The sequence below is a fragment of the Onychostruthus taczanowskii genome, unplaced genomic scaffold, assembly GCF_017590055.1.
Source record: "Onychostruthus taczanowskii isolate IOZ18803 unplaced genomic scaffold, ASM1759005v1 scaffold11, whole genome shotgun sequence".
NCBI lineage: Eukaryota > Metazoa > Chordata > Aves > Passeriformes > Passeridae > Onychostruthus > Onychostruthus taczanowskii.
In genome coordinates this window covers 8,984,499-9,000,988 of record NW_024497629.1, presented here as the reverse complement: position 1 = coordinate 9,000,988, position 16,490 = coordinate 8,984,499, and the positions used below count along the sequence as shown (strand labels likewise).

General features: G+C 48.7%; 1 long non-coding RNA gene across 1 annotated transcript; it reads right to left on the bottom strand.

Moving 5' to 3' along the window:
• Window positions 1-503: 503 nt before the first annotated feature.
• LOC121344804 lies at window positions 504-16,479 on the bottom strand. The gene is made up of 3 exons (XR_005953885.1): window positions 16,431-16,479; window positions 6,820-6,872; window positions 504-1,821 (listed from the first exon to the last, which is right to left on the bottom strand). It is a non-coding gene; the product is annotated as an uncharacterized LOC121344804 (long non-coding RNA).
• Between the last annotated feature and the right edge of the window lie 11 nt (window positions 16,480-16,490).

The following is a 16,490-nucleotide window of genomic DNA, read 5'->3' as shown; positions in this document are numbered from 1 at the left end:
TCCAGTGCCTCAACACCCCCACAGTGAACAATTTCTTCCTTATGTTCAACCCAAATTTAGCCTCTTCCAGTTTAAAACCATTATCCCTGGTCCTGTTGACATGCCCCAGCTGGTGTGCTGGGAGCTCCTGCCTCCAAGCATGCACAGCTTTGTGGGAGCTCGGCTCCCTTCCCCTGCCCATCCTGGCCTGCCTGGAGGCTCCCCAGCTCCCAGGCAGAGCACAGTGTCCAGCTGTGCTGAAGGCAGCTGCAGGGAAGAAAATTGGGCTGTGAGTCTGTGTGCCAGGGGTGTGATCTAGTGCCCCCCTCAAGGCATCCCACCTCATCCCACCTGCCATCCCCCAGGGATGCACCCTGCAGGAATCCCACCTGCCATCCCCCAGGGATGCACCCTGCAGGAATCCCACCTGCCATCCCCCAGGGATGCACCCTGCTTGGTCTCTGCAGGTACCACAGCATGATTTTTCATGTAAGCCAGAGAGCCTTTTTCAGAACATTTGATGCCTTTACTGAGGGCTTCAGGGTATAGATGCATTTATTTGTGTTTCACAGGTCCCAGGAATCACAAAGTACTTAAAATACAGCATCTTAAGAAGTGTCCTGCAGTTTTTTCTTGCATTTATGTGTACTGAAAATGTCATCTGATGCCTTTTATGCTTCAGCAGAAGATAGAAATAAGGTATTTTTCTACTTCTGATAATAAGCAGATACTCATAATATGTTAACACGCAGATATAATAAAAGCAGAAACCCAAAATACCAGGCTTCCCTGTCTGGGAGCACCGAAAATACTATTTCCTTAGGAGAGAGGATTTTCTGATTTACTTTGCAGTCAGCTAATGGTAAAATACAGTGATTTTTCTTGTAGGACAAGAAATATCAGGGAAGGGCCAGGAGCAGCAATTCTGAAAACTGATCCCAAACAGCTGCTCTACATGAGCAGGCAAATACCTGTTGAGAAGGATGACTGAAATGCGGATGTGCCTCCTGCTTTCACTCCCATCACTGGGATGGATCCATGCTCAGGTAGGACACCTATGCTGGGACCCTGCCCCAAAGGGATCATAAAAATCCTGTGTTCCCTGATGGCTCCCAGGAGCCTAATTTGGCAGTGTGGTGGGATTTGAACTCTGGGATTACACTGATTATGCACCAGATGGTGGGCTCAATCCCCTTTTTCTCTTATCTCCCCTACTGGGGAGCAGATTGAAAGAGATAGTACCAAACTCAGACCTGGACCTGAGGCTTGCACAAGCACAATTTGGCACATTTTAAGTGGCAGAAACATGAATTTCATTCAACATCCCCTTAAGTTCTGGATGAGATGATATTGCTGCAATTTTTTACTAGGTTCAAAGCAAGATCATCCTTCAAAGCACACATTTCAACCCCTCTAGTATGACACTTAATTCTAGTACATGTTCATTTAAAAATAGCATTTAGAAATGAGCTTCTAAATATTGATTCTTAAGATGAATTGGTCCCTCTTCCAGTGGCACCAACCAGAAATCAGCAGCTGGTGAGGATCTTCCTGCTCTCAGTGGGAGTGGATCAGGTGAGCTTTCTCCTCTGTGCTTCCCGAGCAGCCACGCTGCCCCTCGTGCTCCAGTCCATCCCCTGCAGCAGCCACCTCTCCCGTGCAGTCCCGTGGTGTCAGCAGCAGCTCTGCTCAGGGGCTCCCAGGCTCGTGCCTGACACTGTCCTGGTGGGGAGCTGGGCTCAGCGGCAGTACTCCCGCTCAATGCTGGCCATGAGCTCCTCCTCTGAGCAATCATACAATATTGTGGACTGCCCCAATGGCTTCTTGCTGCTTTCTGGGCACCTAGCATGGAAGGGAATGAATTATTGGTGTTATGAGAGAGAATCAGGCTCTGAAGACACAAGAAGATCCTTGCTTAGTTTTTTTTTTGTGAATGGAAAGATTGAGCTGCATGTGGCTCGCTGAGACACAGATACTCTGTCACGTCTAGTTCCCACACCCCACTGGCACACTGCCTGCTGACATTTGCTATCACTTGGCACCAGTTCAGTCTGTGTGTTCATTACAGTACAACCCTTACAGTGCTCCAGGATCAAGCTCCCAGAACCTTTCGAGTTAGGCTCCAGGTCCAGCTGAAGGACAGTGTAATCTTTATGCTACTTTTAAGGTTTTATGCAAAAAGAGATTATTTTTTTTGTATTTGTAAGGGATCTGAGTTTCAACCAAAATACCAATGCAGCTCTTTCAAACTGCTCTTACAGCTTTTGTTTCCTCATCAGCACAGCCCTCCCATGAGTGGGAACTCATGTATGACTCAAAGGGAACTGGTAGAGGGTTTATGGGTGTTATCAGAGGTGGTTTTTGTTGGGTACAAGAGAAATCTGTCCCTACCTGCATAAGGAAGAACAGCGACAAGTCTTCTGCAGGCTTTGACCACTGTACCTCATGCTACCAATTAAGCCTACTGGATCTTGCCCTCCAGGACAAGAGAGGAGCCAGCAGCTGACAGGTGAGTGCTCCTCCTTGGCCTTGTAGAGGTCTGGGAGGTGAGAAAGCCAGGCTGTCAGGCTTGGAACACATGACTCCTTGGAATGGAGGTCATGGTGAGGTGCAGAGATAAGTGGAGAACTGAGCTGGTAAATCCAAACTGTAAAGTGCTCTGCCATGCCATGTCAGCCAAGACTTTGTGACCATCCACCAGTGAAGAACAGTAAACAAGAAATAAATGTTTTGGTTTTGTGTGTCAGTTCATTGCCAAAAAGGAGAGATTTTCATATCCACTAGCATGGCTCCAGATCTGTCCCAGACTCATTATCTATTGAATTCCTCTAAGGATGTGATCTATCCCAACCATCACTCTTGCAGCTGGGATGAATAAAATTCATCCATTAGCATCCTTTAATGAAAAAAATGGAGGACCTGTTTACTAGACAAAATCACAGAAACTGCCCCAAAGCAGGTATGTAAATGCAGAATCAGAATTGAAGTAAAGAACCCTGAAATGCATTTCTAAGGACACTTTCTCCTGTAGAGGAGGTGATTTCACACTGCTCTCCTTGGGCCAGGCAGCATCCTCAGGCTCCTGTCCAGCCCAGCTGCTCTGACCACGCTGTTTGCCATGCCCTCTGTGTGTCAGAAATAGCCTGGTGTTTTTCCTGGAGTCACCTGATGGCCAGCTGGTGACACTGGGTAGTGTAGGTATGCTACAGTTACTTACACTGCTCTATGCCCTTGATGGCAAGTTCTACTAGCAGTAAGCAGGATTTAGCAACCGGACTCTTCTGCTTATTCCTTTTATTCATTTCCCTGCTGAGGGCTGCAGGGTATCTGATTTCCACTGCACTAGGTAATATCTGAGAAGAAAGCTACAGGTCCAAGAGCTTGAACCATACAGCAGCGTTTACAAAGCAATAATGGGAAAAGAAAGTGCAGAAATCTGAGTTAAAGCACACAATTTACTGATTTAAACTCTGCATTGTGACAATCCTCTAACTAATTTTATGTTACGTGATGAATAAGAGGCAGAGCTCCTGGCAGCTTGCTTGCAGGCCCACAGAAGAGCCATTGTTTCTCTTAGCAGTTACATAATTTCCCACTGTTAATTATTGTCGATGCTTTGGTTTGCATGGAGAAAATCTCCAGGTAAAACTCGTTGAGACACAGATGTGCTTGTGAAAAAAAAAAAGCAGACTCCACTTCCTATGCACACTCCAGAAATGAGAGGAAAAGAGAGGGCTGCATTTCTTTCAAGAGCAAAGGAAAAGCAAGCTGCTCTTCATAGTATTTCTTTATTTGCAGCAAAGTTCTGTATCATTTAATACAGGAAAATTGAAATAAAATAAAAAATGAGAGCTTTAATCTGGATAAAAGGAGAAACTTCTGTACCCTGAGGACAGCAAGCAGAGGAACAGGCTGTGTGGTTGCACAGGCTCTATCCTTGGAGGCTTTCAACACCTGATGGGACAAAGCCTGGAGCATTCTGCTCTGACTTCACAGCTGATCCAGCCTGGAGCCAGGGCTACGAGATTGGATTAGAGACCTCCTGAGGCCATCCCAGCCTAAACCTCCATCTCAAAGGCATGTTGGTGCAGCTATTTCTGCTGATCCTAGAATTCAGTGAGCAGCTGTGGCAGGGAAACCCCAAGCTCACGATGTGCACAGGACACAAGCTGGTGGACCACAGGCCTGTTCCCATGCTCCCCCAGCTGCTCCAGCAGCAGAAGAGGCACCTTGGTCCCCTTGTCACCACATGCCAGGGCTGCAGAGCCTGGCTTCAAACACTGAAGTCCACCTGAGGGCTGTTAGACCTCCCAGCCAGGAAAATAACAGGTCAGTACCTTGAGTGGAAAGATTTTCAAACCCCAGATGTTCTGGGGAAGGAGAGAAATCTGTGAAGGAGCAAAGCTGAGAGAGAAGGAGTTAGCTGAAAAGCATACAAGAGGGGAATTTGCAGTGTGACAGGACAGCAAGGAAAAAGAAGGCTAGTGCAGCTCCATCAGGATGACTGGGCAGGCTTCTGGGCACCTCACTGCTAAAATGTTCTTAACAGCTTGGAGGGAGTTTAGAAAGCAGCAATAAAAGTGATTTAAGAGGCTGGAGCAAAGCAATTTAGAAAAGAGGAAAACAAAAAATGTGAAAATGTGCTCCATTTCAGCTACAGGCTTGTCAGTGTTTAAAGGTTCTTAAGGGAAGCAGGGGTTATGGGTAGGTATTTTGTTAAGTGTAAAGACAATGAACCATGCAATGTGGAGAAGGAAATGCAAAGGATAAAATTAGACCAACAGTGAGCAAAACCACCTTTGAGCAAGATCCCAGCTATGGGAATGGCTGTCAGTGCTGTATCCCTGGTGTCAGGCAGGTGCCTGGTGTGGGGGAGAGCTGCCTGCAGGCTCTGTGACAATGGCCCTGATGGGTGACTGGGGTGACAAGCTCCCAGGCACAAACCTGAGCTGAGTGGCTGAAAACTAGGTTGGGGTGAATCTAGGCCAGTGTTTTTTATCATTTTGCTGAGGATGGACAAGTCCAGGGTTAATCATTAAAATGCCTTCTGCAAGACCTAGCAGCTGAAAAATGGGTCAGAACAACGCCCTGGTAACTCTGCCAGTGACACGAGCCTTGGCAGCAATTATAAAATCATTCCCGTGTGCCTGGGCTGTGTCATCCACCCATGAACTACCAGACGCTGGAGAGCAGTGCCCAAAAGATTTTGGGGGAGGGAGGATGAGAGGTAACAGCCCAACCAGGAGCACATCCAAAGTATTTACCAGGGGCTGGTCCAGATGCTCATGTGTGTCACACAGGCATGCTCTAGGACAGGAGTGCACGCCCACCTCTACCTCGCGTGACTGCGTATCTAGTTCTTCTTCTTCTTCCTTGACATTTGCTTCTCCTTTAATTGGCTTTATGGGAATTTCTTCAGTCAGCAACTCTATCAAGACAAGGCTGACTTCTGCTGTTTGTAAAGTGTTTACCTAGAATGATTCCAGCCACAGAAATGTGAAGGATGAGACACCTACGCATGCACATTAACCTCTGTTTCCATGGCTTGGTTTGATTTGACTTGATGTCTTCAAAAATTTGTTGGATGCTGGGCCATTTCCAAAAAAATGTTTGCATTGTTCTTGCCAGCAGAAATTGCAATTCTGCTTATCTCAGGCAGTACAGGCACTTCACACATGAGCTGCGCTATGGGACTCTGCAGCAGGTATAAAGTAAACGTTATCGAAATGAAAATAATCTCCTGCTCTGTCATCCCAGATCAGAAAACACGTTCTGCTGTCTCAAACCTTCCCCTTGCATGTCAAAGAGGGTGGGAGCAGGAAAGCCTTGGCAGGGTGTGAGGGGCCAATGGGACCCTGGGGCCAGGGAGCTGCAGAGGGGCCTGGCAGGGCTGGCTATGCACCCCAGGAGGAGACTGCTCAGTTCCCATCACAGCCCAAAGCCCTCTGAGGATGCTGGAAGCACAGGAGAGGTTCAGGTCCCTGTGAGAGCACCTGTACACACCTTGCCAGGTGGGGAGAGCAGCAGTGGGAGGGCAGACAGCAGCAGGGCTCTGCTGGCACATCCAGCAGCACTGCTGGGCGTTAGCAGCTCACAGAGCCCATGACCAGGATCTGCAAACGAGTCTGCTCCTGACTGCTGCAGGAGCACAGGGGCTGGATGACAGTCAGAGCTTAATGCTGAAGAGAGTGGCTCTTTAACGTAAGGAGGTGACATTTTAAGATGGTTTTTCAAGCCTGTGCATTTCACCTGGCTTTTTAGTATGTGTCCCCATTCCTGGTGCAGGCAGACTCAGAGGCTCACTCTGCTGGGCTGCTTTTGCTTATAGAAAATTTCAGATTTGTTTTGTTTGGCACCCAAAGCAGCAGGTCCCCACCATTCCGCCATCCCCGAGGGGGAAGTTAGAGACTCATGTCTCTAACTGGTGTAGCACTGGAGCACCTGATGGGCTTTCTCTCAAGATTCCTGGGGAGCAAAGAGATGTTATTCTCCTGTTCCACAGAGCCCACAGGTGAATCAGGGCCTGAGCTCTTTGTTGGAGCAATTCTCCACAGCTTTGCACTAACTGCTCCAAGGTGCCTCTCTGACACATGGACATCCCAAATTCTGATTGCTCACAACCTCTATACTATACTTGAGCTGGAGCCTGAGTCTTTTCAAGCAGCACCTGATTTTTTTTAATTTGCAAATAAGTAAAAGGGCAGAATATTTAGGTCTATAAACCATTTCACACCATTCCCAGCCCTTTTGCATAGTGAGGAATGCAGTAATAGCATAAAGGTCCCTTGTTTCTGCTTGCTTTTCCCCCCTGAAGATACCATGAAAGCAGGGAATACTCACTGCTGGTCAATGTTGTTGTTCTCTAGACCTGGTGGGTTCCTGGTTGACAAAGCCTAGGATAGAAGACAAGACAATTAAAACCCTTTAAAGCAGTGTTTTAACAAACAGTTAAAACACTTTGAAGTCAAGGAAGGTGATTCTCCACCTCTACTCTGCTCATGTGAGACCCCACCTGCACTGCTGCATCCACGTCTGGTGTTCTCAGCACAGGAAGGACATGGACCTGTTGGAATGAGTCCAGAGGGGGGCCATGAAAATGATCAGAGACATGGAGCACCTTTCCTGTGGTGACAGGCTGAGGTAGTTGGGGTTGGTCAGCCTGCAGGAGAGGAGGCTCTGGGGAAACCTTATTGCAACCTTTCAGTACTTAAAGGAGCTCTACAAGAAACACGGAGAGGGGCTGCTTACAAGACCTGTAGTGACAGGACAAGGCACAATGGTTTTAAACTGAAAGGGCAGATTTAGATTAGATCTTAGGAAGAAATTTTTCCTGTGAGAGTTGTGAGGCACTGGAAGTGGTTGCCCATAAAAGCTGTGGCTACCCCATCCCCGGCAGTGTGCAAAGCTAGGCTGGATAGAGCTTTGAGCAATCTGGTCTAGTTGAAGATGTCCTTGCCCATGATGGGGGGGGGGTTGAAACTAGCTAATCTTCTAAGCTCCCTTTCAAGCCAAACCATTATTTCTATGAAACCTATCTCTGTCTACAGTAAGGAACATGTCCTGGTTTCAACCCCCTGGTTTGGTTTAAACCCCCAAACAAGCTCTATGGAGACAATACAGGTACAAGAGACTCTCCTTTCCTAGTCCTGTTCTGCTGGTTCTGTTTCAGCACTCAGGACAGCTGGGGGACTGCTGGCTACAGAACCAAAATCCCTGAACGCTGACCTGTTAAACCTCTCAGTTTTCCATGAATGCCCACTGTGCCACCAGCTGCAGGTAACAGTATGAAAATACCTGCTAAAGGAAAAAGTCACAGTAACATCAATCCAATTTTCACCAGACAAAGATATTTCCTGGAAAAATTATCCATCTGGGCTGAAACATCCATCTTCCCTATGCTGGAATCCCCAGGCTTTTAATGGGATACGTGGGGAGCAACCAAAGCCAAACCTAAAGGTATTTAAAATGGGGGCAGGGATGGGACTGTTTCTTCCCTGCTGGGCCAGTAATAGAATGAACCCTCTGTAACCAGGCACTATTGAGAATAACACATCTATCATCTTTTTTACCTTTTCACTGTATTCTCGCAGGGAAAGGGAGTGGGACAGGGACATGGTTTTGCATCTTGGCTTGTCAGTATTGTTTCTGAGGTGCAGTCCTGAAGCTGGTGGGCCTCCTTCCTACAAGCTACCCTGAATCCCACAACACTAACAAGTTAAACACGTAGCACCAAACCAGGGCCTTCCAGAAAACAGAAATGAAAAGCTGTTCCATCAGTGTGGAAAAGAGGAAAATATTTTCTGTACAAGAAAAAAGGAAAGTGTCTTGGTTTGAAAGACAGGTGTTTACTAAGGACGGCAGGAATGGAAATGATAAATGTAAACCCCTTCTCTCTGAATTACTATAATTTTGAAATTAAGGGGCTCTCAGGCAAAGATATGAGGATAAGAACAGCAGTTCTTTCCTAGCAGGTATGATAAAGCAAATAAACAAACTCTGGCACTGACACCAAAGAGAGCCCACAGCCAGGCCCAGCCTCCTCGGCCGCGGCCCTCCCCTGGGTGCAGTTCCGGGCGCGGCCGGCAGGGGCGCTGCCGCTCCGGCGGCGGGGCAGGGGCGGTGACTCCCGCGCCTGCAGGGAGCGCTGTGCGCGGGGAGCACCCGGCAGTGGCGGCTGGGCCCACACGGGAAGGGATGGAGGAGAGGCTTTGCTCCACAAACCCTGGGGCAGCCGGTCCCGGTGCCCCGGCAGGACTCTGGGAAGCAGCAGGATGGGCCAGCAGGATGTCTCAGCAGGCAGGGGGTGCGGGGCTACAGTGCAGCGAAAGCTCAGAGCAGTGCCAAAGAGACAGCGGGGCAGCCTGGCTCCCAGCAGGGCAGGGAGAGCCGGGCACCCGAGCAGACGGTGCTGTCCCTCTTTTAGTGAGGTGGGGGATAATAAGGTCCCAGTGCAGTGGCTGCTCTCACGAGCAGAGGCTCACCCCACGGCAGAAGAGGCAGCTCTGGGCTGGCTCCGGCAGCAGCAGCGAATTCCCTTCCCCAAGCAGCAGCTCCGACCGTCCTCCGCAGCCAAGAGAGGGCCAGCAGCTGCCCCAGCCCTGTCCTTTACCTGCCCCATTCTCACAGAATCTCTGCCCCTCAGAGAGAAACTCCCAGGTAAGAGAAGTGCAGCCAAATGCCCTCCTCCCCTGAGCTTGGCCACCTTTTTTCTTTTTCTCAAGTACCCAGTTGTTAGTATTTCCTAGCAACTTATGGGGGAAAAAAAATCCCTAAGCAAAAAGGAACAAAAGGAAAGAAACCTAACCACCAAGAAGAGGCAAAGGAACCAGGGAGAAGTGTGGAAGAGCTTGGAATGCAGAGCTATTGCCTGTTCCTCTGCTGTGTTTCTGCAGGGCTGCATGGGATTAAGCGATTCCTAGTAAGATCATGTATATGCTCTTAGAATAACTCCGACCTGTGCTGCCTCAAGGTCATGCACGGGACTGCTGCTGGAAAGTGTGGGAGCTATGGAGGGGCAATGCCCCACCACAGGCCCTGCTGGTACAACAGTGATGGCTTCACACAGTTTTGTGCCAATTAAAATCCGTTGGTATTGGTCAGGCTTGTGTGTGCCACCCACTGGGTAGAAATGTCCACCTGGGCGTCTGCAGGTATTGCATGACACCTGATTTTAATTTGCAAGGACATTTTTTCACTACACTCCTTCCTCAGCTGCTTCTCATGGGGAATGGACAGGAGCTGAGGTTTAAACACTGTGGTCTCAGACTCTGTGAGGGAGATAGAGAGATGTCTGGAACCGAACTGCTCAGCTCTTCCCTGCCTCTTTCAAGGGCTTTGTGCTGCTGTGGTCACCTTTGGCTCCCATGCTTCAGAAGGTGAGGAGAGCTCCACCAAGGACACCTCTCTCATGGCTCTGGGTGAACATCTCTTCCAGGTGAGCCCTTAGTAGCTTCTGTTTCAGGAGCCAGGAAAGTTATCTGTTATACACAGTATTTCACATCCTAGCTGCTTTTGTCAAAAAATGACAAAAGATGTTGCCAGTCTTTCATAGACTTTTAGGACTTTCAGTGTAATACCTGTTTGTCAAAAAGAGTACCTTTCAGAAGAGTCCCTGCTCTTTGGCAACACTTTGTTTTCTCTGGAAGAGGCTGAACTACTCTAGAGATTCTGGGTCCAAGTGGAGACAAGAGTATGTGAGAAAGCTGACAGTGAGGTAAGACAGTTCTCTCCTGGTTATTTACGATTGTTTCTTGGCACTCTCCCACATGTAACAAGAGCAAGAAGCAGTGCCAGGAGAACAGCATGCCGAGCTCCAATGGCTGACTTCTCCTGGGACTGCATCCCACGATGCAGCTCCTCATCCATCATCCTCTGGACTACTGTAGCAGCCCGAGTTTCCTTCCACCAGGTGAATAACATTATTCATGCTCAGCACCAAGGAAAATAGAGTTCTTTAGGAGTGCTTTGATGATGTTTTTCCCACAGTGCGAATCCAGCTTCCAATACTTCTGTGCAAAGGATGGGTTTGGATCATTCTAGGGAGGGGTTTGGATTGTACGGTAGGTTGTCTGTTTTTTCTTCCCTTGTGGCTGACTCCTCCATATTACGAGCTGTACGTGTTGTGTGGGTGGAAGACAGAATTAATTCGTCATCAGGATAGTGCAGCTCTGGTTAGCAAAATCTGCTTCTCTGTGCAAAACCTGTTCCCACCTTTTCCAAGGGATCTGTCAGCAGCAATACTTATTTCCCAAGAGAATTTGGAACCGGCACACGTACGTTTCTACCAACATTTCATCCAGTGCGTGAATCAAAAATGGTGGCAAGTGAAAACAAAAGGCACCTCCAGCCTCTGCCTTTTCCCTGCCATGAGAGTCTCCACGTTTTGGGAGCTGCTCCCAATTCCTGCGGGCAAAGGAGACACCTGGCTGGCGGTGCCCGGGTGACACCGTGTGCCGGGCAGCAGGCAGGGCGCGGAGCACCGCTGCCGTGGGCTGAGAGACACAATAAAAACTGACCCCACCCAGCCGCCTGGGGATTGCTGTAATGGGTATCTTGCAAGTTCAGCAGATAATTAGTATTAGCCCTTTATGTGGGTTAGGATGATGTGCATGTCAGGACACTTTAATATTATGGGTTCCTATCCTACAGCTAAAGAAGTAATTGCTGGCCTGGTTGGCCTGTGTCCTGCTAAGAGCTAAATGAAGTCAGCTTCTCCTTTCTGCAGCTTGCAGTCATCTTTTTATTACTCATCTAGACCGTGGCGTGTCTCCCCGTTTTCCACCCCATTCTCAGCAGAGGCATCTTGTGCTGACGTCTGCTGTGCCACAAAGCCCCACATCACCCCCTCCTCCAAGTTTAAAGGCTTGGATATTAAGCTCACCCAGCACGTACCCACATTTAATTTAATGTCATGACACGTGGGGTGGAAGGGTTTGACAGTCATTGCTCACACAGTTCAGCCATCCTTTAGGGTGGCAGCTCCTGGGAGCAAGGCAGAGCTGAGAGCTGGAAGCAAGAGCTATTTTTCTCTGCTGCATGCATAAACTAGCACTCCTGGGGTGCAACTTCCCACTCCCCCGAGTCCAGTGCAAGTTCCTCACAGCCCTGTGAGTCCTTAACCCCCTACTTTCTCTGTCAGCTCCAGCAGCTATGAATAAGCTGGGTGAGAACAGCCTTTCCTGGAACCTTCCCCAGGGTGATCTGGAGCTGTGTACCTTTGGAGGCTCTAGAGCTGATCCCAAGCTGCACTGAAACCAGCCAGCTGCAGTCTTGACTACTAACATCGTCTCCAAATTCAATTTGACTGAGAGGCCAAATTCAAGCTCTCTTTGAGATGGTTCCTGTGCTGGTCCCTAAGCAACACCCAGACATTATTTGAGAGACTACAAGCTGGTCCTAACCAAAAATCATGCCAGCTCAGTGGGGCAGACCATCATGGTCCAGTGCCAGGCAGCTGCTATGGTACAGTTTACCAGTATGGATACAGCCCTGGGATGCAGTAGAAATACAGACTCTGCCTGAAGTTCAGGTGCAACTCACATCCAAGGAGTGACTGAGCCACGTTAAGTATCTACACAGGAGCAGTGTAGTCTCTGCCAGTGCTGGTCCATGGGGTGTGGTTTAACAGTGCAGCATTTCTGAAAAATGCATGCCAGTGCCTCTTTCCCTGCCTCCGCTCCTCCCAAGTCGCTCTTCACAAACACTCCATGAACTGGACCAGCGGATCAGTCTGAGCTGAAATGCCAGCCCGCTGCCGTGGCAGGGAGGAGGGTATCAGCTGGAGAGCCCTGCAGGCGCAGTCTGCAGGGAGCACGGAGGGCTGAGCTGGTACCGCAGCAGGGCAGCAGTCTCCAGCAACGCCAGCACAGGACTGGGGCTGAGACAGGCAGCACTGCTGGAGTCAGCCTCTCCAACCCACTGCCAGCTATTGCTGGCTAAAACAAGCGGCTTCCCTAGGGTGCCAGTAGGTACCAAACGTGACGAAAGGCCCCAGCTGCACCCCAGGCAAAGCACTCAGGCAAAGCACTTCCAGCTTTGCTTTGGTCTGCAGCAACATCCTCTGGCCAGCAAAGGAATTAGGAGCAGGCGGTGGACGGACAGTGGGCAGGGATGCAAGGAGTTCCCACGCTTCTCCTCTCCTGCCAACTAAAACAGCAGTCCCAGCTATTCTGCACGTGCCCTGGGCGTACTTTTTGATCACAAATAGTTTCCAGGGCAAAAGCCACCCAGGCTCTGCCAAGTGAAAGGGGGCAGTTGTGGAAAATACCTAGTCAGCAGTTTTCCAGGTCCAGGTGCAATATAGTTGTGCTGGGAGGGTGATGCTGGCTGAGGGGACAGCACAGCTCACTGCTTCTGGGCTCTGGTGAAGTTTCAGGTGCTCTGAACAAGACAAGAAATATAATGGGTAGAGAGGGAGACCTTTTAACTCAGCAGCCGCCAGATCTACAACTGGACATTGACTGCAGAATCTGAAATAATCTGACTTTGGGAAGTTCAGGGAGTCCCAGATATTCAGCTGGAGATGACATTTTCTAAAGGCCCCATGCTCCCTGTGAAAGTGTAGCACAATGTCTTGATTCAAGAGCATTTTTGACTATTAACACAACCAGGAAGAAAATGTTGAAATAAACTGCTAACAACGTGGAATCAGAAAGATCAAATTTCTGTTTGAGGGAAGCACATTTTAACATGAGTAGAAAAATAAATCTGAGTTCCTGTAAGAAGCTAATGGGGAATGGCATTTAATGTCCCTTCAGGACCCTTTTGTGTTTGCAGCTGGGGATCAGCCAGCCACGAGGTGACGCTGTGCCACATCAGTCTGCAGAAAAAAACATCTGGCTGAAAAAATCAGGCAAAGCTTTGAACACTTGGGTGTTTTAAAATTATCTGATAGTCCCTCTAGAACTTGGTGAATACACCCTCTATCCGTGTTGCTCCTGTGCTGCAGCTGAGGTGATTTCCTTCATGGAATCACATCCTGTCTCCAGTCAGGAGGAGAGATGGTGCCATAGAAAAAGCTGTTAAAACTGAAACCCTAACATGTCTGTATTATTCCTCCATTTCAGGAAACCAGTGGGGAAATGCCTGAGGCCACGGCCTCTGCCCTGGCTTCCACCAAGAGCTGCTACCCCTGCTCTGTGCTGCAGCAGCACCTGCAAAACCTCAACTACATTTTTCTGTCTTGAGCAAAGAAACAAGGAATAGCACATACAACTGTCTGGAATTGAGAGCAAAGCTGAAAATGGATGTTTGATGCTGACAAGAGGTGTTGGGGTCTGCTCTGAGGCATGTGCAGGTTTCCAATCAGGATTTGGTTCCCAGCCTGCTGCTGTGATATGCTTTCATCCTTTTTGCTCCCAAGCACTATTTGAATATAATAAAGGTTGCTCAGGTCTTTAAAGGCAGCTGCATGCTCCAACAGCCCTTGGTGGCCTGACTGCCCATCAGTGCTGCCAGCTTGCTGCTGGATGGCAAATTGTGCAGGGTTCAGCTGTGAAACACAACACTGATGCACATCATGCCCAGGAGAAACTCAGCTGTGACAGCAGAATGATGAGTCCTGTTTGCAATTCTGCTCCCTTCTGACTGGTATCAAAGGTCTCTTCTATTCCCTATGTCCAGAATCTGCTCCTCCAGGGGCTATTTCTCATCAGACTTCCTTACTGTGATACCTCCTTGTTGCCTTTCCTCTTCCTGCCTCACCTTTCCCCCATTAACTCTGTTGAATTAACTCATCCTTTCTTCTCTGAAATGTCTTTGCTTATCCTCCAATTTGGATGACTGAACAGGGCAAAGCAAGCAAGTTCCTACCACAAGACAGAAACTACAAATGACTTGAGAAGGTGGCAAGACTGAGAGAAATTGCCCTAAAATTACCAGCGATGCAATGAAACTGATATCCCTTTCCAGAAACCTCCTCCCCCAGCCTCCTGGGAAGGGTGGGACTGCAGTTTGCACAACAACCTAGAAGACTAAACTGCACCCAGTAAACAACCAAAGCCTGGTGCTGCCAACAGTTTCCTCCCTCCTTTTCACAGGCTAGTGACTTTTTAGGCCTCAAGGAGTCAGAATAGTAAGCCCATGACTGCTGTCTCTGCCATCTGAGGTTCAGGAAAATAAAGTGCTACCAAGAAAAGCTTCAAGTTTGCCCTGAAACTACCTGAGACTTCTCTTGGATGCCTTTTGTATCTTTGAAAAATACTGGTAGCTCTTTGCTGTCTTTGTCTGGGTGCAACCAGAGCTGTGAACTTTCTCCCAAAAACGAGGCAGCAGCAACAGCTGGATGAGGAGACACACAAGATGCTCAGCATCACTGCTGCCTCACTGGTGGCACTGCTGTGTGCTGCACACACTTGGTCTCACTGGATGATCAAGGCTCCACGTGCCTGTTCCTGGCTGAATTCTGAGGACCCTCATGGACATGTCTGTGCTGCAAAGCTTGACAGCATTCCCAGCCTGGGTCTGCACCACAGCCTGGGGTGGCTGAGGTGATGCTACAGGTTCCTCACCACCATTTCTGCCAGAGAGGGAAGTCTGAAGCAGGGAGTGGGGCACAGTGACCCGCACACTACCCCAAGGGCCACGTCTTACATTCCTCAGCCTCTATAGTTTGCTCCTTGTCATTAGTTCACTGGTATCTACTGTCGCAGTGAAACGTCTCTACTGGCATTAGAAAAGAAAGATGAGGGCAACTCCATTGCCTTTCTGGTATGTTATTACCCAGAATACACATCACTTCAGAACAGGGCTAAGATACTGATTTATGCACAGGAAAACTCACTGCTCATTAGAATTATTAAAGATACAGCCATGATATTCACATGTGGAAAAAGAAGGAAAATGAATACCAGCAGCCTCTATTCCCGTAAGTAAAGATAAATGGGAGAAGTCAGGAGGACTACTCCTAAATGACAGGCCCTCGGAGGAGAAAGTAGTGCTGGAGTAAGCTCCAGTCATTCTGCAGGAGGGTTTGGAGTTTAAAGAGCAAGGAAGAAAATATGTCAGTACAAGATCTCTATTTTTTTCCTTCAATTTCCAAACCTTACTTTGAGGATTTTCTTCAAAACCTGTCTAAATAAAGGGTTCTCTTACAGAACCCTGCCAAGTTTCCTAATGGAAAAGTTAGTTTGTATTAAAGTAATCCTTAACCCACGGATGTACAGTTCAGTGATGGAAATTATACCCTTCTAAACAGAGCAAAACTGAGGCATTCAATGCAGAATGTTCCTGCGTCCTAAATACTTCTTTCACTTTTTAAATTTGTTACTTTATTCTGACAAGTTTTGTGTATCTGTGGAGAGCAGTGTTTATATCTAACAAAAAACACATAGCTTCCAAAGCCAAGCTAAGATGAAAGATGTTGGTGATTTTTGACCTCATCACCAGCTGATATATAGGCTGCTGTTATTCTTGGACTGGAAAAAAAGCCCAAAAGATAAATCTCAACTCCCTCGGAAGCAAATCCATTATTTGTTAAAGAAACTGAAATGTGCCTTTAGGAAGAACCAGACTGCAGTTGCATAGGATTGGCAAACATTAAAGAGCAGCTTTATGTTCACATTTTAAACCTTCTGTTTACAAGCCCGACCCAGGAAAAAGCAAGAGCCGAACTTTAAAAAGTCGACCTATTTCTACAAGTCAGGAAAAGAAACTGCCAGTAGCACCGGGAGACCGAAAGACGGGATGGCCCCTCTCGGGACCGTGTTTCCCTTGCACCGGAGACTGAAAACGCAAAGAGAGCAGCAAAGAGAAGACGCAAAGAGAGATCGAGCCTGGCTCGCAGCGAAGATCGAAAGAATTTAACGCCGCTGATGTTCGGAGGAAGCCACGGGTGGCGCCGGCTGCGGCAGGGCTGCCCAGGGCGGCGGGGACACCCGGGCTGGGCGGCGCTGGGGGCCCGGAGCCACGGCCGGGAGGGTCGGGGGTCCCGTTCGGGACCGGCGGGCACTTACCGCCTGCTGCAGCGGGGCCCCGCCGCCGCCTCCCGCCGCCTCCGCGCTGCTCCCGCCGGC